This window comes from Bos indicus x Bos taurus, chromosome 5, assembly GCF_003369695.1.
Source record: "Bos indicus x Bos taurus breed Angus x Brahman F1 hybrid chromosome 5, Bos_hybrid_MaternalHap_v2.0, whole genome shotgun sequence".
Lineage (NCBI taxonomy): Eukaryota > Metazoa > Chordata > Mammalia > Artiodactyla > Bovidae > Bos > Bos indicus x Bos taurus.
The window spans coordinates 42,215,846-42,241,571 of record NC_040080.1 but is presented as its reverse complement, the minus strand read 5'-3'; the positions used below and the strand labels follow the sequence as shown (position 1 = coordinate 42,241,571).

General features: G+C 39.3%; 1 pseudogene; it reads right to left on the bottom strand.

The window, feature by feature from the left end:
* Window positions 1-12,610: 12,610 nt before the first annotated feature.
* LOC113893651 lies at window positions 12,611-13,218 on the bottom strand (annotated as a pseudogene).
* Between the last annotated feature and the right edge of the window lie 12,508 nt (window positions 13,219-25,726).

Sequence of the window (25,726 nt, the reverse complement as noted above, 5' to 3'; positions counted from 1 at the left end):
CTGTGCCCTGTTCTTAGGACACGAATTGACTATGCAGACTCAACTGCCCAGGAATGCAGTGTTATCTGATTCACAAAGCTCTATAATTGAACCAGTGCAGCAGCATTTCACTGTTAAGTGAAAATAGTATGTACATTACCAGCTCATACAGATCTTGAAGGCATAATTAAAACATAAACATGAAGCCCAGCATTCTGTCATAACCGCTCCTTCTGTACTAGCTTTCCCTCAGACCACATGTACGGCCTTATGAGGAATGAGGAAAGAAAGTAGGGTCCTGGTGTACCCTACAGTATTTGAGTATACCCAAATATGGTTTGTACAGTATGCTGACTTCAAGAGAAGTATTTTATAGCTTATCTCAGAGATGATACTAAAAGACAGTAATGAAGCCAAAGTCATTATAGCCTGCCACCAAGAACAGAGAAGAATCAATACTCTAAATCATTTCTAGTTACTTATACTCCAATACCCCACAGCCTCTACAAGAGCAAATTCTTGGTTGGGATTAAATGTGGAGCAGAAACAGAAAGTACTGCTTCATTTACCTGTGTAGCATCTACAAACTAGTCCAGACAGATCAAAACTAACAATAACTACCAGAAATCTGTACAAAATGCCAAAGTATATCATTTGATAAACCTATTAAACAAGTACCAGAGTGCCTGAAGAGCCAGTGTATTTGGTTATTAACTTTGGAAATAGATGGCTATGTATCCTATTTTGAAAATGTTAATATCATGTACAGTGACTAATGGGTTGACCTATTGCATGAAAGCTTAGGAAGAACAAAATTAGAAGATTGGTGAAGTCTAGGGGAAAAGTTATGTGGAGGACTTCACAGAATGGGCATGTATGACAAATCCATGACCTATATCAATGCTCATCAGAGGACATCTATGGCAGAAAAGCTCTCAATAATCAGACAGACAGTACATTCTATCCTATGGATGTCAATCAATCTCTTTCTCCAGCTGCCTAGTACTTACTTAACAGGCCCATTTATGAAGTGATATGACAACAGGAAAGGAGGCTGTGATTGAGCTTTTCTTCACTGAGGTTGATCTGGCTTCTGCCTATTCTGAGTTTCCATGTGATAAAAGCCAAGGCCATGCTGAGCCCCTTATTGAACACACCATTCTCCCAGGAACCAGTGAGCCGGTTGGAGGCAAACTGATGCATTGGACACTTTCCATCATACAAGGAGCAGATATTGTCCTCTTGGGAATAGAAACATTTTCCAGATACGAATTTGCCTTTCCTGTGTAAAATGCTTCTACTGGCACTAAACAGAAGGCCTCATTCATTGCCATTCATATTCCATTCAAACCACTTCAGACCAAGGAGACTGCAGAGAAGGACATAATAGATTGAAATTATACTTACAGAATTCATTAGCATTATCACAAGCCCCAGCAACCCAGAAGCATCTGGCTTGACAACGTGGTAGAATGGCTCAGTGACCACATCAGCTAAAAGAAAATTACCTAACAGGATTGTTATACAAGGTTAATGTGTGACTTAAATCAGTGGAAATACATCACAACCTCTCCCTCATAGCTAAATACATGAACCGAGGAGCCAAGGAATGGAGGTTCACAAAGGTTCTATTCATTTCTCCCCTTCAGATCAGTTCAGTCACTCAGTTGTGTCTGAGTCTTTGCGACCCCATGAACCACAGCACGTCAGGCCTCCCTGTCCATCACCAACTGCTGGAGTTCACCCAAACCCATGTCTATTGAGTCAGTGATGCCATCCAACCACCTCATCCTCTGTCATCCCCTTCTTCTCCTGCCCTCAATCTTTCCCAGCATCAGGGTCTTTTCAAATGAGTCAGCTTTTCGCATCAGGAGGCCAACGTATTGGAGTTTCAGCTTCAACATCAGTCCTTCCAATGAATATTCAGGCCTGATTTCCTTTAGGCTTGACTGGTTGGATCTCCTTGCAGTCCAAGGGAGTCTCAAGAGTCTTCCCCAACACCACAGTTCAAAAGCATCAATTCTTCGGCGCTCAACTTTCTTCACAGTCCAACTCTCGCATCCATACATGACTACTGGAAAAACCATAGCCTTGACTAAATGGACCTTTGCTGAGAAAGTAATGTCTCTGCTTTTCAATATGCTGTCTAGGTTGGTCATAACTTTCCTTCCAAGGAGTAAGTGTCTTTTAATTTCATGGCTGCAATCACCATCTGCAGTGATTTGGGAGCCCAGAAAAATAAAGTCTGACACTGTTTCCACATCTATTTGCCATGAAGTGTTTTTTCCTCTCGCTTTTTAAAAATTGAGACATAATTCACAATACATATAAAGTGTACAATTCAGTGATTCAGTATTTTCATTAAGTTTGCGACCATAACCACTAATTCCAGAATACTGTCATCATCTCCAAAATAAATCCTGTACCCTCAGCAGTCACCTCCATTCCTCCTCCCCCAATCCTAGGTAACCACTAATCTACTCTCTGTGGATTTATTTGCCTATTATGGATATTTCATATGAATGAAATCATGTAATAGGTGGCCTTTTGCATCTGGTTCCTTTCATTTCAGTTCAGTTGCTCAGTTATTTCCAACTCTTTGTGACCCCATGGACTGCAGCACACCAGGCTTTCCTGTCCATCACCAGCTCCCAAAGCTTGCTCAAACTCATGTCCAGCATGAGTTTGAGCCATGATGCCATCCGCTGATGCCATCCAATTACCTCATCCTCTGTCATCCCCTTCTCCTCCTGCGTTCAATCTTTCCCAGCATCAGGGTCTTTTCCAATGAGTCAGTTCTTCACATCAGGTGGCCAAAGTATTGGTGCTTCAGCTTCAGCATCAGTCCCTCCAATGAATATTCAGGACTGATTTCTTTTAGAATTAACTGGTTTGATCTCCTTGTAGTCCAAGGGACTCTCAAGAGTCTTCTCTAACACCACAGTGCAAAAGCATCAGTTCTTCAGCGCTCAGCCTTCTTTATGGTCCAACTCTCACATCCATACATGATTACTAGAAAAACCACAGCTTTGACTAGATGGACCTTTGTTGGCAAAGTAATGTCTCTGCTTTTTATCCTGATTACCACGGGAAAATCAGATTGCTGCTAGCTAATGAGGGAAGGAGATCAGTTCATGTCTGCAATTCATGGAAATGGGGATGACAGAACAGATTTAAGAAATGTAGAGGAAACTATATTTCCAAGACTTTGTGACTGATGAGGCATACAGATTGAGGACAAGGAAGGACTCTAGACTTTGTCATTCTTTCTTTAATTTTTCTTTATCTTTTTCTGTTTTTTTTTTTTTGCTTTCTATTTTTCTATTAATTATTGGGAGAGGGGTGAAAAAATAATTGAAAACCATTGCTAATAATAACTGAGAAAGTCAAATTCTCAGTTTTGTCACTTTCATTCCTACATAACAGTCTGTTTTGAAACTCTGTTATTAAGTGCATATATATTTTGCATATTTTGCACTGTTATGTTGTCTTGATGATTGATCCTTTTATCACCATGAAATATATCTCTATCTCTACTAACATTCCTTGTCCTGAAGTCCGCCTGTCTGACACACACAGCCACTCGTTTTCTTAAGACTAGAGTTTGCATGGTGTAACTTTTTTCGTGCTTTTAATTTTAACCTATTTGAGTCTTCATATTTAAAGCTTATATGAACAATATATAGCAATGTGTATATATTTAATATTAATATCATTTTTTATACATTAAGATATTAATCCTTTACTATACTTGTAGTCCAACTACTTTCCTGAACTACATCCCATCAATTTCTTGTATTAGTGGATTTTATTTATTTAATTTTTGGCCACAGCACATAGCATGTGGGATCTTAGTTCCCCTACCAGTGATTGAACCCGTGCCCTTGTTCATTGGAAGCACGGCATCTTAACACTGGATTGCCAGGGAAGTTCCTATTAGTGGATTTTGAAAGGAGAATTTTTGAAGGGAAAGTGAAAATAGAGACTGCTGCTGCTGCTGCTGCTGCTAAGTCGCTTCAGTCGTGTCTGACTCTGTGCGAATCCATACACGGCAGCCCACCAGGCTCCACCGTCCCTGAGATTCTCCAGGCAAGAACACTGGAGTGGGTTGCCATTTCCTTCTCCAATGCATGAAAGTGAAAAGTGAAAGTAAAGTCGCTCAGTCGTGTCAGACTCCTAGCGACCCCATGGACTGCAGCCCACCAGGCCCCTCCATCCATGGGATTTTCCAGGCAAGACTACTGAAGTGGGGTGCCATTGCCTTCTCTGGAAAATAGAGACTTACATGCCTTAATTCTTGTTCCAGGAAATTTTTACCCAGGGAGATAGGACTAAGAGGAATGAATAACTTCACTGCTTACCTCAGGATATGTCTGCCAAGCAGTGTGTCTGGGCAGATCATCCACAGGAATAGCTCTCCTATTAAAATAACAGCTTGGTAACTTGGACAAATAGCTTGCTTCTCTGACACCAGTTTGCTTATCAAAAATTATTTTAAAATCTTCACTTAGCAGTCATAAACTTTGCCTAGCTCCAAACAAGCCCCTGCCTTGAAGAACCATCTTTAAACCATGAGTGTAGGCCTTCAAACTCTTAATCTTCAGCCCTACCCTAATCAGCAGCCTCGCTCCCAGGTCACAGTTGAATCAAGGTGGTCTCTTCTATGCTGCAGTAACATCAGTGAACTCAGCTTGATTGAGTAGATTTCTTTGGTGGTCTTATGGGAAGCTGAGAAAATTTTGACAATAAAATGGGTATTTTTTTCACAATTTTTAGGTAAATAAAATTCTCTGTCAAATAGAGAATAATTAACAATAATATAATCTTTTTTTTTCCAAAAATTTTATTGGAGTACATGATTTATAATATTATGTTAGCTTCAGGTGTACAGCAAAGTGAATCAGTTATACATATACATAGAGTCACCCATTTTTTTAAATTCTTTTCCATATAAGCCATTAAAGAATACTGAGCCATGTTTTTTGTGCTATACAGCAGGTTCTTATTATAGTGTGTGTATGTCAATCCCAATCTCCCTATTTATCCCTCCTCCCTCTTATCCCCTGGTAATCATGTTATTTCCCCTATATCTGTGACTCTACTTCTGTTTTGTGAATAGGTTCATTTGTACCCTTTTTCTAAGATTCCACATATAGGTGATATCATATGATATTTGTCTTTCTGTGTCTGACTTACTTCACTTAATGTGACAGTCTTTCAGTCCATCCATGTTGCTGCAAATGGCATCGTTTTATTCTTTTTTATGGCTGGGTAGTATTCTGCTGTATACATGTACCACATCTTCTTCATCCATTCTTCCATTGATGAACATTCAGGTTGCTTCCACGTTCTGGATATTGTAAACAGGGCTGCAATGAACATTGGGCTGCATGTATCTTTTTGAATTATGCTTTTCTCTGAGTATATGCCCAGGAGTGGAATTGCTCGGTCATATAGTATATCTGTTTTTATAAGGAACCTGCATAATTGTGGCTGTATCAATTTACATTCCCCACAACAGTATTGAAGGGTTCCCTTTTTTCCACACCCTCTCCAGCATTTATTGGTTGTAGATTTTTTGATGATGGCCATTCTGACCAGTATAAAATGATAACTCATTGTAGTTTTGTACAGTCTATTCTTTTATATCCTACTCTCATTTTTTCCTATCACTTATCAAAATCAAATTAAAATAACGATACTTTGGAAATTCCCTGGTGGTCCAGTGGTTAGAATTCCACACTTTCACTGCTAAGGGTCAGGGTTCATTCTTTGGTTGGGGAACTAAGATTCCACAAGATGTTCAGCCAGGGAAAAATTTCAAAGATAAATAAAATGACAACACTTGGCCGTTTGAGGCCAAATAGTACAAATTTGTTAACATTCTCACCGTCAGGGTTTTTTTTTTTTTTTGCCATATGATTACTAGTATGCTCTCAGCTGGTAAAGAATTCACCTGCAGTGTGGGAGACCTGGGTTCGATCCCTGGGTTGGGAAGATCCCCTGCAGAAGGGAAAGGCTACCCATTCCAGTATTCTGGCCTGGAGAATTCCATGGACTATACAGTCTTATGGGGTCGCAGAGTCGGACACGACTGGGTGAGTTTCACTTTCACTTTCTCAATATAACAAGTAAATATATTTAGTCAAGATTAGGACTTGCATCTTTGAAGGGAGAAGCTGAACAATTAATTTTACCTGTTTTACATCTAAAACATCCCTAGTTACTTTAACTTAATGCGAGAATTTATAGAAAATAGAATATGGTAGGTCTGCTACACTTTGATTCTTCATTATTCAGAGGGATGTTTTAGAGTACAAATACGATCTTGTCAGCACTTTTGTGCATGGTTTCTAATGCCTTTCTATTGCTCCAAAGGTAATTTGTCATCATCCTTAGTATGGGCAAAAGGCACTGCATTCTGTGACTCCTACCTAAGTGTCAGTTTTCATGTCTCAGTTTGCTCTTCTCTCACTGTTTTCCAAGGCCCCAGATTCCTGTGGCATTTCTTCAAGGACCCCCAAATTCCTCTGACATTCAAGGCCTTCACTTTTGCAGTGCCCTTTCCTGGAATGTTTCCCCACTTCCCTTCTACATTCCTTTTGCTCCTCTAAGCCTTATCCTTTAGATTTCACCTTAAATATCACTTCCTAGGACTTTTCCCCAGGCTTCCCAGTTTAGGTTGTCTTCCTTCTATAGTTTTCTTTGCACTCTGCCTTTTCCCTCCTGGCACAAACCTCAGTTTTTGTTTTTTTTTTTTTTTTTAAAGATCTCTTTATTGCTCTAAAAGCACAATAAACCTAGGCTTGAGAACCTGCTCCATGATTTCCCAGCTTTGTGCCTTAGGTAAATTATTTACCTAAAGCTTAATGCTCTCGCTTGTCAAAATGAGGACAGCAGTAGTGGCAACTTCACAGCATTGTTGTGAGGATTAAATGGCATTACACACAGAAAATGCTTATCATGAGGATCAAATGGCATTACGCACATAAAATGCTTATCATGGCGCCTGGTAACTGCTTTACAAGTGTTAGCTACTGGTACTGTTATTTTTAGTATTTTACTTACTTGAGTTTCTTATCTTCAAACACCCCTTTTCCTTCTGTCTTTGTAGTCTGAGTCATTCTTCCTACAATTTAAGCAGGAGTTGACCCCTACCCATTAAATCTCCAGGCAATCAGAATCTTCACTTTCTTCTTGCAATTTTATTTGCCACCCACTAGGTCTCAACTGATTTAGTTCCAGATTATAGATTTTCATCCACACATTTTAATGCAGAACCTTCCTTATTCTCTGGCTTTGAAGCATATTGTGTTAAATTCCCAAATGGTACCTTCAGAGTTCATGGCAAAGTCCTTATCATAACTCTCAGAAAACTTAAAGTTGTTCTCAGGGGAACAATCATTGCTTTGCATTTCATTATTGAATAAAAAATCTGGAAGGACAATATCAACTTTTAAATGAAATTATACACCTGGAAAGGGAGTACAAATGTAAAAAAAGAGATCACCTCATTATCACTCTTTCAAGCTGCTAGAGTGAAACTTGAGTCATTGTATATTCCAACTTCAAAAACTCTCTGGGATATACTAAAGAACATCATTATGCACACAGCAATAAAATGAGGTTATCAGAGGGAGCCACTAAAAATAAAAGATTGCCAAGACAGTTTCTTAAAATGGATACTACAATAAGCTCATTAATAAGTATTCTGAAATAGCTCTAAGATTTTCCAAATGAAACTGAATTCCTTAGAGTTCTTAACTAGTCAAAGGAATCAAATTTATTGTTATTTTTTTCTGTTTAGTTAAATCATCTATACCTTTTTGCTGATCCAGGCAAGAATGTATCTACCTGTATCTATCTAAACACGAAGAAACATTTGACTTGGGGATTGGTATTTATTAGAGTGCTGCTGCTGCTAAGTTGCTTCAGTCGTGTCCGACTCTGTGCGACCCCATAGACGGCAGCCCACCAGGCTCCCCCGTCCCTGGGATGCTCCAGGCAAGAACACTGGAGTGGGTTGCCATTTCCTTCTCCACAAACCTCAGTTTTAAGTTTATGTTTATTTGCACGCTTATTCCATGCTGTCTTTCCCACTGGGCTCTAAATTCTTTGACACTTTGTTTACTGGACAGGACAGTGCCTGTCTCGGAGGAGGACTCTATAGATATTTGTGGAGCAGATGAAAGAATTTCTAAAACTGACATTTAAATTAGTGCTTTATTTCATAATCTTCCTCTCAAAATAGGAAAAGTGTGTTAAATAAAATAAATTGTTCCTTTTCCATGCCAAGTGTGGTGACCCAAAGACTAATGAGCAGATAAAACGAAGGAGAGTCTTGGAATTCAGGAACAGAAAAATCAGACCCTTATTGTCCTTCCTTCCCCCATGCTGTTAACTATTAATGGATTTCAGGTCTTCCTGAGCAATATAACCTGTCTCCCTTCCTACCCTACACAGGGAAAAGGTATTCGCCTTACTCTTCCCCCATCCAGTACATGTGCCTCATTCAATCAGTAAATGACCTGCAAGACCCCTATCCCACTCCTTGTACTCTGGGTATAAAAGCGGACTAAGGACCCCTGTTCAAAGTCGGTTCTCCTTTGAGCTGGCCCACTGTTCTAAAAGCATCTCCCACTCTAATAAACTTTATTTACCTCTCATTCTGTCTCATATCTGGAAATTCTTTTCCAACCCACTCCTGGACCATGACACCAAGGTCCTGATAGACAGATTTTAAGACTAATTTTTAACAAAACCTTAAATATAATTTCCGATGTGCTAGGCATTGTCTTAGTGAAAGTGAAAGTCACAGTCATATCTGAGTCTTTGCAACCCCATAGACCATACTGTCCATGGAATACTCCAGGCCAGAATACTGGAGTGGGTAGCTATTCCCTTCTCCAGGGGATCTCCCCAGTACAGGGATCAAACCCAGGTCTCTTGCATTGCAGGTAGATTCTTTACCATCTGAGCCACCAGGGAAGACCAGGCATTGTCTTTAAGTCATTTACAATTAGGAACTCATTTTATTATAGTGCTCTGAAGTATGTATTGTTATTATTTTCCCCTTTAAAATTTTAAAATAAATCCTCCACCCAGCATGGAGGATCTTAGTTCTCTGACCCAGGGACGGAAGCTCTGCCCTTGGCAGTGAAAGCACAGAGTCCTCACCACTGGACTGACAGGGAATTCCTATTAGTGCCCTTTTATAGATGAGGAAAGTAAAGCAGAGAGAGGTAAAGTATTGAATACATTGTCCAAGGTAGCACAACTAGTAAATGGCAGAGCTAGGATTTGAACTCCGGGAGGCTGATTCCAGAGTCTGTACTTTTGACCATGATTCCATGCTGTGAAGAATAATATCTGGTGCATGGTAGGTGCTCAGTGAATGCTAGTGAGATAAAAAATGTTTTTCTGTAATCTTTCTTTGCCTGGGTTGCCAGCTAGTGTTTAATTTTAAGGTGTTACAGCAGGTAGGTAGTTAGATAAGAGCAGAGAAATGGGGGCAGGGGCCAGGTGGCAGGAAATCATGCATCTTGTAAACAGCGGGGGTTCATGGGCAGACAGAGGAAATCAGGAACATGCGGACTGACAGGAAACCACACCTTTTGGGCAATAAGTGTCCTGGAAGCAGATAAAGAAAGATAAAGGCAGGAATCTCCTGCATGTGAATGTAACTTATTTAATATGCACTCATTGCAATAAAACTAGCCTTGGAGATAAGAAGTACCCGTCATGCACCTATGCTGTGACACTTCCTATCTAAGCTAAGTAAGAAAAAAATCCCTCCTGCCCTCAGGAAGATAGAGTGGGGAGGAAAATCAGGAATATGACCCCCAAATTCCTCCTTCCCCAATGAATATTTTGCCCCTTCATTTGTATGGCCCTCATAACCAGATGGCCAAAGAGAAACAGGACAGCAGCTCCTCACCTGTCTACCTGCTCTCCCTCTGAGTATTCTTGATTAAATAAATTCACTTTACTCTTTAACCTCCCTGCTTCATCTCTGAATTCTTTCACAACAAGGCAAAAACATTAAATTCTTTTTCTGCCAGGAACAAAGGCAGATAGTACATCTTTGAATTCTGTATCTCAGTGCTTAGCAGTCACAGCCTATCAGCTCATTGGAAAGTCAGGATGAAATCACTACTCTCTGACTCTAAATCCTAGATACTTTAGCTCCTGCTGAAGTTGGGCTCACAGGCCATTGCAAGGGCTAGTAGCTTTATTGTGCATGAATGAGATTGAAATCTTTGAAAAACAGGTTTAATTTGTCAAATGCCCTTTTCTGCATCTATTGATAAAATAACATAATTTTTATACTTCAGTTTGTTAATGTGGTGTATTACATTGGTTGATGTGTGACTATTGAACCAATTCTTGCACCACTGGAATAAATACCACTTAATCATAGTATATAATCCTTCTGATGTATTTTTAATACTCAGTTTTCTAATAATTTGTTCAGGATTTTTGCATCTATGTACATCAGGGATATTGACCTGTAAATTTCTTTTCTTATTGTCCTCACTTAACTTTTGGTAATGTTGGTCTTGTAAAATTTTGGAATTGTTCCCTCCTCTTCAATTTTTGGAAAAGTTTAAGAAGAATATATGTCTTATATCTTTTCTGAATTGGGGAGATAACTCACCAGTGAAGCTGTCTGGTCCTGGACTTTGTTTTTTGGAAAGTTTTTGATTGCTGTTTCAATCTCTTTGCTAGTGATTGGCTTGTTCAGATTTTCTATTTCTTCGTGATTCAGACTTGGAAGATTGTGTGCTTCTAAGAATTTGTCCATTTTTCTAGGTTGTTAATTTGTTGTCATATAGGTGTTCATGGTATTCTACTTCTTTTCCTTTCTGTGGTATCAATTGTAATTTCCCCGCTTTTTTCCTGACTTTATTCTTTGTTTTCTTAGTGAGTCTAGGGAAAACTTTGTTCATTTTATTTCTCTTTTCAGAGAACCAGCTCTTAGTTTCATTGATCTTTTTTGTTGTTTTTTTAGTCTCTATTTTATTTACTTCTGTTCATATCTTCATTATTTCCTTCTCTCTATTGACTTTGGGCCTTGTTTGCTCTTCATTATCTAGTTCCAGTAGGTGTAAGGGTAGAGTGCTTATTTGAATTATTACTTGTTTCTTGAGATAGGCCTGCATTGCTATAAACTCCCCTTTTAGTACCACTTCTGCTGCATTCCTTAGATTTTGATATATCATGTTTTCATTTTAGTTTGTCTTCAGATATGTTTTTGTTTCTCTTTTGAGTTCTATGTTAAATCCAATGGCTGTTAAATAACATGCTGTTTAGTTTCCACATATTTGTGATTTTTCCAGCTTTCTTCTAGATTATAATCATTGTGGCAAAAAAAAAAAAAAAAAAAATGCCTGATGTGGTTTTGATTTTCTTAAATGTATTGAGACTAGTTTTGTTTTCCAAATTATGGTCTATCCTGGAGAATTTTCCATATGCACTTGAGAAGAATGTGTAATCTGCTGCATTTGGTTGGAATGTTCTCTGTGATTCTATTAAGCCTATCTGATATAAATTTTTATTTTAAAGCCACTGTTTCCTTGTTGACTTTCTGCCTGAATGATCTATCCATTGATATAAGTAGGGTGCTAAAATAGTCCACTATATTGTGTTGCTGTCAGTTTCTCTTTTAAATCTGTTAATAATTAGCTTATATATTTTGGTGCTCCTATGTTAGATGCATATATATGAATAATCATTATATCTTCTTCTTGAGTTGTCCCCTTTATCATTATATAATGTCCATCTTTGTCTCTTGTAATGTTTTTTGGCTTGAAGTTTATTTTTGTTGGATATAAGTATGGCTACATTTGCTTTATTGGGCTCTCATTTACTTGGAGTATCATCTTTCATCCCTTCTCTTTTGAGCTTACATTTGTCTTTAGAACTAAGTGTTCTGGAGGCTGCATTTAGTTGGGTCTTGTTTTCAAACTTATCAGCTACTTTCTGTCTTTTAATTCATGGATTCAATTTCCAGGATGATTATTGATAAATGAGGACTTAGTACTGCTATTTTACCTTTTATTTTCTAGTTGCTCTATATGTCCATTGTTTCTTTTTTTGTTTGAATTTTTGTTTGCCATTTTAGTTTCATGGTTTTCTATTTTGTTTTTCTCAGTTTCCTATTTTTCACTGTTAAATAAGGCATCGGAGAAGGCAATGGCACCCCACTCCAGTATTCTTGCCTGGAAAATCCCATGGGCGGAGGAGCCTGGTAGGCTGCAGTCCATGGGGTCACTAAGAGTCGGACACAACTGAGCAACTTCACTTTCACTTTTCACTTTCCTGCATCGGAGAAGACAATGGCACCCCACTCCAGTGTTCTTGCCTGGAGAATCCCAGGGACGGGGGAGCCTGGTGGGCTGCTGTCTATGGGGTCGCACAGAGTCGGACACGACTGAAGCAACTTAGCAGCAAATAAGACACAATAGAAAAACAGATGGTTGATATTTTGTACATTGCATTTTCTTCAGAAAATCTAGAGCAAAGGATCGTTTATATGTCCATAATAGTTCAACACCACAGATTGAAAACAGAACTACTGAGAAAACAGCTGAACTTGCACTTGAAGTCAACTTCCCCTTGACTGCAAAATTCAAGGTTTCTCAGATGTCAGTACAGTGTTGAAAGCAGTGGATAAAACTTTACAGATTGCTTGTGCTTGTTCGAGGCTATTGTACTAGTAAACCCACAGGCTGTATTCTTCATTGTTCACATCTGTAGTCTTCAAAGCCAATAAGCTTTTTCCTGCACCCAGATCGTCACCATAACATACCATTTGGATGATTAAATACAGAGCACACCCATGTAAAACATCATACTGATCTGATGTGGATACTTCTATACCAAACTTGGTAACCTGCATAGTAAATTCTTCCTCCAAAGGGACGAAAGGCAATTTTTTATCTTCCTGAGTGACTTCTTTATAATTTATCAGTTCTAGTAGCCCCTCAAGACTTTACCCTTCAGAGAGTTTCAGTTTCTCAATTGCATCAATGTATTTTTTTTTTATATAAATCCTGCACAGGTATCTGAATTATTATTGCTTTGTCCTGAAGTCTTGGTGGAATTGGTGTCAAGGTTTGCCACCTTGCTGGACTGTGAAAGCCTCCCAAGGCTGGAATCTACAGACTTGCCCTTACTACTGATTTCTCTGCTCTGGGAATTGCTACTATTGTATTGCTTCTTATCTTTCTGAAACATCTTACCACATAGCTGACCCAGAGGCTCTCACTGCAGAATCCAACACTACTTTATCACCTTCAAAGATTTCACAGACAGTGGTCTGCACAGATAGCTTCCTTTCATTCCAACATGGTCATTACTCATCAGAAAAACAAGGTACCTTACTGTCTGCACTCAGGGTCACAGACTCACTGCCTGCGCAGCCTGAGCTGCTGTTGCAACTCCTGTTCTACTCAGTTTCCTCTTTTAATAGGCTTTGTGTCTCTGCTCTAGCCTTGTAGTTAACATGTTCAGTTCAGTTTAGTTCAGTCGCTCAGTCGTGTCCGACTCTTTGCGACCTCATGAACTGCAGCGTGCCAGGCCTCCCTGTCCATCACCAACTCCTGGAGTTCACTCAAACTCACGTCCATCAAGTTGGTGATGCCATCCAGCCATCTCATCCTCTGTCGTCCCCTTTTCCTCTTGCCCCCAATCCTTCCCAGCATCAGAGTCTTTTCCAATGAGTCAACTCTTTGCATGAAGTGGCCAAAGTACTGAAGTTTCAGCTTTAGCATCATTCCTTCCAGAGAACACCCAGGACTGATCTCCTTTAGAATGGACTGGTTGGATCTCCCCAAGAGTCTTCTCCAACACCACAGTTCAAAAAGATCAACATGAGGTTTCTATAAAATGTCTCAAATAGTCCTTTTTCTGTCAATAACATGTTATCTTCACTTGCCTATGTGAGTTCTGTCCTTTTCCTCTTACCTTTTTATGTTTTTGTTGTCGCAAATTGTCTCATTTTATGTTGTAAGTTTGGTATTGAAGTAAGGTATTGAAGTACCTATAGTCCTGGGTCAGGAAGATCCCCGGGAGAAGGAAATGGCTACCCACTCCAGTACTCTTACCTGGAGAATTCCATGGACAGAGGAGCAGGTTGGGCTACAGTCCATGGGGTTGGAAAAGAGTCAGATGTGACTTAGTGACCAAACAACAGCAAAATAGTTATTTTTACTGCTCCTCCCCCACCTTTAACCTTTATGTTGTAATTGTTTAACAGCCTATACTGATATAGAGTTGTAATTTTCTGATTCTGAAATAATCACCTTATTCAAGGGTTTGTATACTTTTGCTTTCAGGTGGTTGATGGCTAGGATTGAAAGCGTGGCCTCCACTTTTCCCCTAGTTCTGCCTCCACTATGTGTTCCAGTGCACACCCTTTTGAGGTATTGATGTGTAGAACTCTGGTGTCTTGGTGTGTTGGTCAGAGGAACCTTGGTTGAGTCATGGATGTTTTACTGATTGTAAATTGAAGATGAGAGACAAAGGAGGGTATCATGCCCCTATAATGCTGATGTCACTCCAAGACTTTATTTTTTAGTAGATTTAAGATCACAACAAAATTGAGGAAGGAACCCCAAGTACCTCCTGCCCCAAACATGCATAGGTTCTCCCATTACTGATATCCCCACCAGAGTGGTACATTTGTTACAACTGATGAATCTGTAGTGATCCAAAATCCACATTTTACCTTAGAGTTCACTCTTAGTGTTGTATATTCTATGGATTTGGACAAATAATGACATGTACCTATTATTATAGTATCATATATAGAATTTTCATTGCCTTTTCCAGAATATCTTAGTTGGAATTGTATAGTATGGAGGTAGGTTTTTCAGATTGGCTTCTTATTCACTAAGTAATATGCTTTTAAGATTCCCCCATGTCTTTTCATGGCTTGGTAGCTCATTGGTTTTTTGTTTTGTTTTGTTTTGTTTTTTCTTTTTTGCATTGAATAATATCCTGTTGTCTAGATGTACCATTATTTATTCACTTACTTAAGACAATGTTTTTGCTTGTAAGTTTTCATATGAATAAAGCTGTTATAAGGCTTCCCTGGTGGCTCAGATGGTAAAGAATCTGCCTACAATGCGGGAGACCTAGGTTCAGTACCTGGGTTGGGAAGATCCCCTGGAGAAGGGAAAGGCAACCCACATCAGTGTTCTTGCCTGGAGAATTCCATGGACAGAGGAACCTGGCAGGATACAGTCCATGGAGTTGCAAAGAGTCTGTTATAAACATCTGTGTGCAAGTTTTCAACTCCTTTGGCTAAATACCAAGGAACATGATCGCTGGATTATATGGTAAAAGAGTTTATTTCTGTAAGAAACCACAAACTCTCTTCCAAAGTGGGTGAAATGCGTTGCATTCTGACCAGCAATATATGAGACTTCCTATTGCTCCAAAGGCTCTCTAGCATTTGGTTTTGTATTTTGAATTTTGTCTCCTTTAATAGATGTATTGCTGTTGTTCAGTTGCTCTGTCATGTCAGACTCTTGTGACCCCCATGGACAGCAGCATTCTAGGCTTCCCTGTTCTTCATTATCTCCTGGAGTTTGCTCACTCATGTCCATTGAATTGGTGATGCCATCCAACCATCTCATCCTCTGTCAGTTGACAGATTTTATTTTCTTGAGCTCCAAAATCACTGTTGATGATGACTACAGCCATGATATTAAAAGACGGTTGCTCTTTGAAGGAAAGCTATGACAAATCTAGACAGCATATTAAAAAGCAGAGACATCACTTTGCCAACAAAGGTACATATAATCAAACCTATGGTTTTCCCAGTAGTCATGCGTGGATGTGAAAGATGGACCATAAAGAACGCTGATGCTGAAGAATTGATGTTTTTGAACTGTGGTGTTGGAGCAGACTCTTGAGAGTCCCTTGGACTGCAAGGAGATCAAACCAGTCGATCTTAAAGGAAATCAATGCTGAATATTCATTGGAAGGACTGATGCTGAAGCTGAAGCTCCAATATTCTGGCCACCTCATGTGAAGAGCTGACTCATTAGGAAAGACCCTGATGCTGGGAAAGATTGAGGGCAGGAGGAGTATGAACACATTGAATGGCATAACTCAATGGACATGAGTGTGCAAACTCTGGGAGACAGTGTAGGACAGGGAAGCCTGGTATTTCAGTCCATGGGGTCATGAAGATTTGGACACAACTGAGCGACTGAGCAACAACTTCTGGTCTCTCTACTCTGCTTCACTGATCTACTATTTATTATTTAATATCACACTATTTTGATTATTGTGACTTTATAGTAAGTCTTCAAGTCAGGGAATGTCAGTCTTTCAACTCTATTCTCCTTCAGTATTGCATTGAGTATTCTGGGTCTTTTGCCTGTCCATAAATTTTTAGAATTAGTTTGTTGAAATTCACAAATAACTTGTTTTGATTAAGATTGGGAGCACTTTGAATTTATAGATCAATTTTAAAAAACAAAAAATAAAAAGAACTGAGTTGAGGTAATTCTCCCCAAGCCAAACAACTTGATATTTAACTCAGGCCATACAGTCATGAGTAAATAAATGATTTACACTTGATAATTTGATATCTTAAAAATAGACTTTGGAAAATATATTAGGTTGGTACAGTAACTGTGGTTTTGCATTGTTAAAATTTGCCATTTGATATTGGAATACACTTTAATAATGCGGTTATGTTGTATATCACTTTAATATGCATTTCCTGCTTTATAGTTATTAATGACTTATTACTTGCTGCTTATTTTATATTTATTTTAGACTATGGAGATGATGTTCAACAAAAAACAAATTTGAGCAATTTTTTTTTATTCGAGTTCAAAATGGATCGTAAAGCATCAGAGACAACTGGCAGCATCAACACAACTGGCCCAGAAACTGCTAACGAACATACAGTCCAGTGGTGGTTCTAGAAGTTTTGCAGAGACGAGAGCCTTGAGGATGAGCAGGGTAGTGGCTGGCCATCAGAAGTTGACAACAACCAATTGAGAACAATCATCAAAGCTGATTCTCTTACAACTACATGAAAAGTTGCCTAAGAACTGAATGTTGACTATTCTACAGTCAACAATTTGAAGTAAATTGGAAAGGTGAAAAAGCTCAATACGTTGGTGCCTTATAAGTTGACCAGAAACCCAAAATATTGTTGTTCTGAAGTATCATCTTGTCTTATTCTATGCAACAATAACAAATGATTTCAGACTGTGATGTGTGATGAAAAGTGGACTTTGTATATGAACCAGTGATGACCAGCTCAATGATTGGACAGAGAAGCAGCTCCAACTGCTACTTCTAAGTCACTTCAGTTGTGTCCGACTCTGTGCAACCCCAGAGATGGCTGCCCACCAGGCTCCCCCGTCTCTGGGACTCTCCAGGCAAGAACACTGGAGTGGGTTGCCATTTCTTTCTCTAATGCATGAAAGTGAAAAGTGAAAGGGAAGTCGCTCAGTCGTGTCCAACTCTCAGAGACCCCATGGACTGCAGCCTACCAGGCTCCTCCATCCGTGGGACTCTACAGACAAGAGTACTGGAGTGGGACGCCATTGCCTTCTCCGAAGCAGCTCCAAAGCACTTCCCAAAGTCAAATTTATACTAAAAAAAGGCAATGGTCACTGTTTGGTGGTCTGCTGCCCATCTGATCCATTACAGCTTTCTGAATTCCAGTGAAACCATTACATTTGAGAATTATGCCCAGCAAATTGATGAGAAGCACTGGAAACTGCAATGCCTGCAGCCAGCTTTGGACAACAAAAAGGGCCCAGTTGTTATACATGACAAAGCCCAACCACATGTCACACAACCAACGCTTCAAAAGTTGAATGAACTGGGCTACAAAGTTTTGCTTCATCTGCCATATTCACCTGACCTCTCACAACTACCGCTTCTTCAAGCATCTTGACAACTTTTTGTAGGGAAAACACTTCCATAACCAGCAGGATGCTTTCCAAGAGTTTGTTCAATCCCAAGCACAGATTTTTACACTACAGGAATAAATAAAGTTAATTCTCATTGTCAAAAATGTGTTGAATGTAATGAATAGTTTCTATTTTGATTAATAAAGAAGAGCTTGAGCCTAGTTATAATTATTTAAAATTCAAAGTCCAAAATTGGAATTATGTTTTCAGTAACCCAACAGTATTACAAGGTAGGAGCCACATTTTGGATATGTTCAGTTCAGTCACTCAGTTGTGAACGATTATTTCCGACCCCATGAACTGCACACGCCAGGCCTCCCTGTCTATCACCAACTCCGGGAGTCTACCAAAACGCCTGTCCATTGAGTCGGTGATGCCATCCAACCTTCTCATCCTCTGTCATCCCCTTCTCCTCCTGTCCTCAATCTTTCCCAACATCCCAACTCAACTTTCCAATGAGTCAGCTCCTCGCATCAGGTGGCCAATGTATTGGAGTTTCAGCTTCAACATCACTCCTTCCAATGAATATTCAGCCCTGATTTCCTTTAGGATTGACTGGTTTGATCTCCTCGCAGTCCAAGGGACTCTAAAGAGTCTTCTCCAACACCACAGTTCAAAAGCATCAATTCTTCAGTGCTCAGCTTTCTTTATAGTCCAACTCTCACATCCATACATGACTACTGGAAAAACCATAGCCTTGACTAGACAGACCTTTGTAGACAAAGTAATGTCTCTGCTTTTTAATATGCTGTCTAGGTTGGTCATAACTTTCAAGGAGGAAACATCTTTTAATTTCATGGCTGCAATCACCATCTGCAGTGATTTTGGAGCCCAAAATAATAAAGTCAGCCACTGTTTCCACTGTTTCCCCATCTATTTGTCATGAAGTGACGGGACCGGATGCCATGACCTTAGTTTTCTGAATGTTGAGCTTTAAGCCAACTTTTTCACTCTCCACTTTCACTTTCATCAAGAGGCTCTTTAGTTCTTCACTTTCTGCCATAAGGGTGATGTCATCTGCATATCTGAGGTTATTGATATTTCTCCTGGCAATCTTTGATTCCAGCTTGTGCTTCCTCAAGCCCAGAGTTTCTCATGATGTACTCTGCATATAAGTTAAATAAGCAGGGTGACAATAAACAGCCTTGAACATACTCCTTTCCCAATTTGGAACCAACCTGTTGTTCCATGTCCAGTTCTAACTGTTGCTTCCTGACCTGCATACAGCTTTCTCAAGAGGCAGGTCAGGTGGTCTGGTATTTCCATTTCTTTCAGAATGTTCCACAGTTTATTGTGATCCACACAGTCAAAGGCTTTAGCATAGTCAATAAAGCAGATGTTTTTCTGGAACTCTCTTGCTTTTTCGATAATCCAGCCGATGTTGGCAACTTGATCTCTGGTTCCTCTGCCTTTTCTAAAACCAGCTTGAACATCTGGAAGTTCATGGTTCACGTACTGTTGGAAGTCTGGCTTGGAGAATTTTGAGCATTACTTTACTAGCATGTGAGATGAGTGCAATTGTGCGGTAGTTTGAGCATTGTTTGCATTGCCTTTCTTTGGGATTGGAATGAAAACTGATCTTTTCCAGGCCTGTAGCCACTGCTGAGTTTTCCAAATTTGTTGACATACTGAGTGCAGCGCTTTCACAGCATCATCTTTTAGGATTTGAAATATTTCAACAGAATTCCATCACCTCCACTAGCTTTGTTCATAGTGATACTTCCTAAGGCCCACTTGACTTCACATTCCAGGATGTCTGGCTCTAGGTGAGTGATCACACCATCATGATTATCTGGGTCGTGAAGATCTTTTTCGTACTGTTCTTCTGTGTATTCTTGCCACCTCTTCCTAATATCTTCTGCTTCTGTTAGGTCCATACCATTTTGTCCTTTATCGAGCCCATCTTTGCATGAAATGTTCCCTTGGTATCTCTAATTTTCTTGAAGAGATCTCTAGTCTTTCCCATTCTGTTGTTTTCCTCTATTTCTTTGCATTGATTACTGAGGAAGGCTTTCTTATCTCTTCTTGTTATTCTTTGGAACTCTGCATTCAAATGGGTATATCTTTCCTTTTCTCCTTTGTTTTTCTCTTCTCTTCTCACAGCTATTTGTAAGGCCTCCTTAGATAACCATTTTGCTTTTTTCCATTTCTGTTTCTTGGGGATGGTCTTGATCCCTGTCTCCTGTACAATGTCACAAACCTTCGTCCTTAGTTCATCAGGCACTCTATCAGATCTAGTCCCTTAAATCTATTTATCACTTCCACTGTATAATCATAGCAATCAGAGCATGCCATACCAGTGACCAATGGAATGTAACATACCTAAAATACAGCAGTTCCCAGATTACTGGATCTCCACAATTGCCTGGAATCTCAAGCAAATCACCAACTTGGAGTTACAGAGAGAGAGAAGAGAATAAAAGACAGGAAGGAAGCAACTAAAGGACTTAAAACAGGAAAGGCTATATTTTCTTTTGTGCCCTTCTCTTTCAATTCAGGTTAAGAGTGTAGGTTTCTGGCTATCTTAAAAAAAAAATCCGTTTATCTCACAGATAAATCTATCCTAATTAGACAAAGCAAATGGTAGGATAAATTATAAAGGTTCCATATTAAACCTCAGACATTCTATTAAAATTTATCCTAAAATACCATCCAAGAAAAGAATGCTGTCTGGGAAGATGGTGCCCTGGGTCCAAGTTCATAGCTCCATTCCTCTGTAAAATCTATACCGGGTTGACTCAACACTAAGAAGTGTGGGTTAACTTGTTTAAGACTGTTGCCTTACAGCCTGTCCTCCAGGAAAAGGAGTTGGCTACTGCAAGTTCAGTTCAGTCGCTCAGTTGTGTCCAACTCTTTGCGACCCCATGGAATGTAGCACGCCAGGCCTCCTGGTCCATCACCAACTCCTGGAGTTCTCAAACTCATTCATGTCCATTGTGTTGGTGATGTGATCCAACCATGTCATCCTCTGTCATCCCCTTCTCCGCCGGCCTTCAATCTTTCCCAGCATCAGGGTCTTTTCGAATGAGTCAGTTCTTTGCATGAGGTGGCCAAAGTACTGGAGTTTCAGCTTCAGCATCAGTCCTTCCAATGAATATTCAAGTCTGGTTTCCTTTGGGATGGACTGGTTTGATCTTCTCCCCAGTGCAAGGGACTCTAAAGAGTCTTCTCCAACACCACAGTTCAAAAGCATCAATTCTTTGGCGCTCAGCTTTCTTTATAGTCCAACTCTCATATCCATACACGAATACTGGAAAAACCATAGCTTTGACTAGACAGACATTTGTTGACAAAGTAATGTCTCTGCTTTTCAATATGCTATCTAGGTTGGTCATAACTTTCCTTCCAAGGAATAAACGTCTTTTAATTTCATGGCTGCAGTCACCATCTGCAGTGATTTTGGAACCCAGAAAAATAAAGTCTGACACTGTTTCCACTGTTTCCCCATCTATTTGCCATGAAGTGATGGGACCGGATGCCATGATCTTAGTTTACTGAATGTTGAGTTTTTTTTTTCTAATTTTATTTTTAAACTTTACATAATTGTATTAGTTTTGCCAAATATCAAAATGAATCCGCCACAGGTATACATGTGTTCCCCATCCCGAACCCTCCTCCCTCCTCCCTCCCATACCATCCCTCTGGGCCGTCCCAGTGCACCAGCCCCAAGCATCCAGCATCGTGCATCGAACCTGGACTGGCAACTCGTTTCCTACATGATATTTTACATGTTTCATTGCCATTCTCCCAAATCTTCCCACCCTCTCCCTCTCCCACAGAGTCCATAAGACTGTTCTATACATCAGTGTCTCTTTTGCTGTCTCATACACCGGGTTGTTGTTACCATCTTTCTAAATTCCATATATATGCGTTAGTATACTGTATTTATGTTTTTCCTTCTGGCTTACTTCACTCTGTATAATAGGCTCCAGTTTCATCCACCTCATTAGAACTGATTCAAATGTATTCTTTTTAATGGCTGAGTAATACTCCATTGTGTATATGTACCACAGCTTATCCTAGTTCACTTTTATGAGGAGACACTTTAGTTCTTCACTTTCTGCCATAAGGGTGGTGTCATCTGCATATCTGAGGTTATTGATATTTTTCCCAGCAATCTTGATTTGTTTGTGCTTCCTCCAGCCCAGAGTTTCTCGTGATGTACTCTGCATATAAGTTAAATAAGCAGGGTGGCAATATACAGCCTTGGTATACTCCTTTCTCAATTTGGAACCAGTTTGTTGTTCCATGTCTAGTTCTAACAGTTGTTTCCTGACCTGCATAGATATCTCAAAAGGCAGGTAAGGTGGTCTGGTATTCCAACCTGTTTAAGAATTTTTCAGTTTGTTGTGATCCACACAAAGATTTTGGCATAGTCAATAAAGCAGATGTTTTTCTGGCACTCTCTTGCTTTTTCGATGACCTAACAGATGTTGGCAATTTGATCTCTGGTTCCTCTGCCTTTTCTAAACACAGCCTTAACATCCAGAAGTTTACAGTTCATGTACTGTTGAAGCCTGGCTTGGAGAATTTTGAGCATTACTTTCCTAGTATGTGAGATAAGTGAATTCTGCAGTAGTTTGAGCATTGTTTGGCATTGCCTTTCTTTGGGATTGGAATGAAAACTCATTTTTTCCAGGCCTGTAGCCACTGCTGAGTTTCCCAAATTTGCTGGCATATCGAGTGCAGCACTTTCACAGCATCATCTTTTAGGATTTAAAATAGCTCAACTGCAAAACCTCCATTAAAGCTGGCCACTTGCTTAAGACAGTCAATCCCTGACTCAACCACTAAGAAGTGCGGGTTAACTTGTTTAAGACTGTGGCCTTACAGCCTGTCCTCCAAGAAAAGGAGTTGGTCACTGCAAAACCTCCATTAAAGCTGGCCACTCGCTGAAGACAATCAATCCCCAGTCCCAAGATATCTGGTCCCACACAGGCAAGGGAGACCTCACCACCCACTCAGTGGCACAATCCAGAAACAAGATTCTTCCCTTTTCTCCCTTACCCTGTCTACCTACTATTAAGTCCTATTGGGTCTCCTCCAGAATGTCACCATTCAGATGAATATTTTTACTCTATATTTCTCCTCTAAAATTAGTTATTAATTACAGTTTACTTTCTGCAGTCAATTCTTTAGGTGGGTATTTATTGATTTATCTTTCACTCTTGCATCCTACTTTCTACTATTTTTTAAATTCCCTTCTTCCTGAAGGACCTCTTCTTCATCCTTTCTTTCCCCGGGGGTTTTTCTTTGTATTATGCATAAAGTAATATTTTACACACAATTCCCCTGAACCTCACATCACTTAAAAGATTTAATTTCTTTTTATTAAATCAGTGCAGTCTTCTTTCATTCTCTGCTGAAATTCAATGTCATTAATTATTCATTGGTACTTGTAAGTGTGGTACTGGAGAAAACTCCTGAGAGTCCCTTGGAAAGCAAGATCAACGCAGTCAATTCTAAACAAAAAATAGTGACAGCAGCCAATTGAACATTTAAAAAATATATATTTCTTTACTTGTTTGGTTATACCAGGCCTTAATTGCGGCATGCAGGACTTTTAGCTGAGGCATGTGAACTTAGTTGCAGTGTGTGGGATCTAGTTCACTGGCCAGAGACTGAACCCAGAACCCTTATTTTGGGAGCAAGGAGCCTTAGCCACTGAACCACCAGGGAAGTCCCTCAACACTGTTAAGTACACATGTGCAACCCTAAATATCTTACCTGATTTGAGAAAAATATTTGCAAGTTATTTGATAGAGGTGAGACCAAACTTATCCATCTGATTGTGCTTGTTCCAGAATCACCACTTTAACCAGATTTTTTTTTTTACAATCTTAAAAAACTGAGGAAACTCAATAGATGTTTTTCAAAATTTAATCTCTCATAGAGATTAAACACATTTTTAAAAGCATTTTTCATTTTAAAGTAACCCCATTACATGATAACATTTTGGAACTTCCGTGGAAGTCCAGAGATTAGGACTCCATACTTCCTCAGGTGGGGAACTAAGATCTGTATGCTGAGTGGTACAGCCAAAAGAAAAGAAAGTTACAAAAAATAATTATCTAAAAACAAATTTGAGAAAAGCATTGTTTTACATTTTTGCAAATCTAACTTTATAGCATACAACTGAATTCCCTAATTATTTGCGCCTTCTGTTGCTGATACAGTCTTGACATCAACAAAATCCAATCTGTTTTTTATAGTGTTCACAGCCTTTTCAGATAATCATGCATCATTCTTGATACTGTATCAAAAGTTGACAAGCAACTGTTCCATAAAGACTTAGTGGCAATGAATTTAGCTTTACTTCTCAGCTGGTAAGAAGCTGATACCACAAAGAAATTTTCACATTGTTTTATTAAAATCCATTGGTCTACCTGGCATTTTGAATGGATCTCTTATCTCTTTGCATTGGTCATCAGAAATATTGGTCCACTAAGCTATATAGATGTTCCAAATACTGGCATTTTGGTGTATAATATCAAAAATAATTATGTTCATTAATATTCTCATTGAGTTGAGTATGGGTCCAGGTAGTGGGATACTATCAAATGCACGGTCTTAGATAAAAAATTCCCCAAATCCCAATTTTTCTTTGAAAGCTTAAATTTTATCACTGGCAACAAATACTTTTATTCACCTTGAATTATCAGGATGATGTAGTTTGAGACAAACATGTCAGATGACTTCAAGTAAAAATGATGTTCCATGGGACTACTCAATGACCATAACATCACCATTGCTTTTTTATCTCTTGCTTTACATCATTCTGGAATGCATCTAGTTTATATGTGCTTGCTATTTCATCACCTAGGACATTTAAAAGATGTATATTCAGGGGCTAAGACTTAACAACTTGCACTACTTTATCAAAGACATTCTTAAGGGAGACTTTTTTTGAGAGATCCCATCGGTAAAGAACACAACGACCAACCTGATGACCATTATTAGTCTCCAACTATTGCATTGCCTCAACTGATGGCATTTTACAATTTTGCTTTTCTAACTGAATCTTCTATTGACATTTAAACCATCAAATACTCAGGATGAGCACAGTGACTTTTCCTATGGAAGCATGCTGCTTAATATATTGATATACCCCATCTTCTGAACTCTTCAGAAAATAATTTTAAAACCTGTGAAGAATGAGTTACCACCTCAGAGATGTTTATTAAAGTGCATATTTCTGCAGTGCTAAGAATACTGACACTAGCAAAACAGAAACTATACATCCATTAAGTAACTCCCCATTTCTCCCTTGTTTTTCAGTTGCTTAGTCCTTTCTGACTCTGCAGCCCCATGGACTGCAGCATACCAGGCTTCCCTGTCCTTCACCATCTCCTGGAGCTTGCTCAAACTCATGTCTACTGAATCAGTGATACCATCAAACCATCTGGTCCTCTGTCATCCCCTTTCCCTCCTCTCCTCACTCCTTCCCAGCATCAGGGTCTTTTCTAATGAGTCAGGTCTTGGCATCAGGTGGCCAAAGTATTAGAGCTTCAGCTTCAGCATCAGTACTTTCAATGAATATTCCATTTCTCCCTACTCCCAGAAAAAATTTTAAAATGTATTTTTAAAACCTTGTAACATTAAGGTTTTATGAAAACAACAAATCCGTACTTCTAGTTGTCATATAGAGTAAAGCCCAGAAACATATGAACAATTTTATTTTGCATTCCTTGAAATTTCCTAAACCTAGAAAAATTTTTGCTCCTCTTCTGAATAAACCTGAAAATATTTAACATTTCTTTTAAAAACACCTTTCTAAAAAGTGCTGCTGTGAGGAT